Source organism: Alligator sinensis, unplaced genomic scaffold (genome assembly GCF_000455745.1).
Source record: "Alligator sinensis unplaced genomic scaffold, ASM45574v1 scaffold38_2, whole genome shotgun sequence".
Taxonomy (NCBI): domain Eukaryota; kingdom Metazoa; phylum Chordata; order Crocodylia; family Alligatoridae; genus Alligator; species Alligator sinensis.
Genome location: NW_005842350.1, coordinates 1,126,631 through 1,129,727, shown reverse-complemented (window position 1 = coordinate 1,129,727; position 3,097 = coordinate 1,126,631).

Below are 3,097 nucleotides of genomic sequence, written 5' to 3'. Positions count from 1 at the left end.
AGCCAGTGGTATGCGGCTGTTCAGAAGTCATATTCTTTTGTGGTGGAAGAAAAAAAAAAAGGGTCACCTCTGGCTTACTCAGTGGAGAAATGGTTGTGGATGTTCCAGGACATAAATGCTAGAAAATGAAGGGAGGAAAACCAGAATCGCACAAGGTACGATACATAAGTGACAGAAAGCTGGAGCTAACAGGGCTTAGTCCCCCCTCCCCCAAATGCAGCTCTACTGCTCCAGTGCCACCACCATGCCCCACCACTGCAGCGCCATGCCCAGTGCCCCTGCCAAGCACCAGCCCCGCAACAGCTCTGTGGGAGGGAGGAAGGAAGGGGTGGCCCTTCACTGCCCCCCACACTCCCAACCCCCTCAAATTATATTTTCTCCTGCCACCACTAGAATCAAAGTCCACTTTTCCCTTCCAACACTCTCCATGCCTCTTGAACCTACTTTCAAGCAAGGGGTTGCCACTGCCATTACATTATACTTGTTTTCGCTGCTGTGTGGGTTTCCTCACTGAACATTTCTACCCAGAAGTTTCAGACTTTCCCTCCCATTTGGTCTGGCACCGATGTCAGTGTAGAAACCACAGCATAGGTGGCTGGAGCGTGCACATGGGATGAGCTGTTTCAGCAGATTCTAGCTGTGAGTGCTGGGGAGATTCAGGAAGCTCTGTATGGTAAATGGAACCTAGTCCACAAATCAAGAGAAAGTCATGGATAACATTTTCCTTTTGCTTTGGAGGAAAAAGGAAGAGTTTCCTAAATAAAACAAGTCTGTTGAAAATGACCAAGAAATTGAACCCAGAATGTTTCTTTAAATTATCTTTAGCAACATACTGAAAGAACAATGACCAGAGCACCCTGACAGCTTCCCAAAATAGGAGGAAGAAATGCTAAGCAAAGGGCCTTTGTTGCAAGTGGCAAGTACAGGTAACACCACACATAGTACGTACACACTAGCAGTGGGATTCTGTTTCTTTTTGTGTAGCAGAAGGCGGCTTTCTGTTCACATGAGTATCAATTTTGCCACCTCAGTATAGATAGTTATTTACTTTCCCCGCAGCAGAGATGTTTAAGCAAAGACACAAACACTGAGCACACACAGTAGGCTACACACTGGCCAAATTCTAACATTATAAATGCCTACGTCTGTCTGTCTGTAATGCTTTATTTGCACTCTGATTGGCTGATGGAAACAGTCAGAGTGCTTCAAGTGTGGGGGAGCACCGCCATGATTCCGAAGCTGCAATGAGGACCAGACGGAGGGTGGAGGAGCCGAGGCCAGCAGTGCTGGCCTTAGCTCCCCCACCCTGCTCCCTGCAAGAGGCAGAACAGTGGCGGCATGGGGCATTAGGTGGCAGCACTCCATCCCAGTCCCCTCCCCTCCCATTATTCTTGATGGGCAATTGGCTAGTACATACATAGTTACATATGCACACCCACTCTGGATGAGCACCTCACACCCATGTACTCTTCCTCTCACACGCGCACGCGCACACACACACACACACACACACACACACACACACGCATAACTATTCTGTGCATTTTCAATTGATGTGCGCATACTTATGCATCCACAATATAAAGCCAAGGTCTAAAATTGCTAGGTGCACATCACATGCTGCTATTGTCTGTAATATAGGAAATTGGTGTTTTAAAGTTGAATGATGTTAGCATTATCTGGACATTTATAATGTATAAATTATATTTGATTTGGCTTAGGTAACATTTTAAACAAAGTCAAACTATTTTGCCATGCCTGAGTTATATAATTCCTTGAGAAACAGGTGATTAGAAAGGGATTTCTGACCCCTTCCTTAGGAGGTGCAATACTAATAAGGTAGCTGTCCTTTAAGTTTAATCTTTATGTCTTTGTCTGTGGCCTTCTCCTTTAGGTTACAACTTTGGAGGCTTAGGAAACCACTGCAAAATTAGAGAAAGGTTAGAACAGTGAAGGTACAAATGTGGTGGCTCAAAGTTATTGCTCACCACTACTAAATCTTGTGTGCAACTTAATCTATCTTGCATCATATGGAGTTGGTGAAGTAGCCTAGTGCTCTTCATTCCTATCAGAAGTCATGTGCTAAAATCAATGAAGCTTCATAGAATTTCTTAATGATGTTTGTACCATTTTTTTTCATGTCAGATGGGGTAGTGGCAGTATCTAATACAGTGGCCACATCTACATGAGAAGCTGACAGCAGAATCATTACTGAGCAGTCATTTAGTACTTATATAAAATGGCTGTATAAACAAGTACTAAATGACTGCACAATAACCACAATTACTGCGCAGTAGGATCACCAAATGGCTTTTAGGTGACACTGACTGTGCAGCAGCTCATTACTACTGCACAGTAGCGTATCACATTTCCTGCCATGTGATACTACTGCACAGTAGTAATGAGCTACTGCACAGTCAGCGTCTCATGTAGACACGGCCAGTGATTCTCAACCAGGGAGGTCATAACACCATGAGGTGGCCTTATACCTTATAAAGGGTAAGCTGAGTGCTGCAAATTAGTACTGTTGGATGTGCAAACACCTACACATGATACACAAGATAAACCCAGAAATTTCCCACAGGATTCCATAGCATCAAAACCATTCTGACCTTTCTGTGGTCTTGCTGCTACTGCTGCTGCTGCTGCTGTAGGGCAGGCAGACAATGCTGCATCTGGGGCTGCAGCAATTGGGGACTTGTCAATCTGACCTGATGGAAAATTCCTTTAAAATCTGACAATCAATTTGATCTCACACAGGAAAGCAAGACCCACCAGCTAAGAATCTGAGAGGTTTCCTTCAATACCATCTAATACACATGGATATAAAAAAAATACAACTGTGTCACACTGCTATAGGTGAACTTCCACAAATGCTCTGCATTTTGACAATAATCTTTTAAGTTTCATTTAAGCATAAATTTCTGTTTAAGTTTCTCTGAATCTTAGTTATTATTTCAATTGTCTCAAAATCCTTCTCCTCTTCTTTCTGGTACTCTGTCCCTGGCTATTTTATATGGAAAAATCAGAATTTTGTCAGATTTTTGACTGTTCAGAAAAGGAAGCAATTTCACACAGTAGTTTTTTTGTTTTGGGG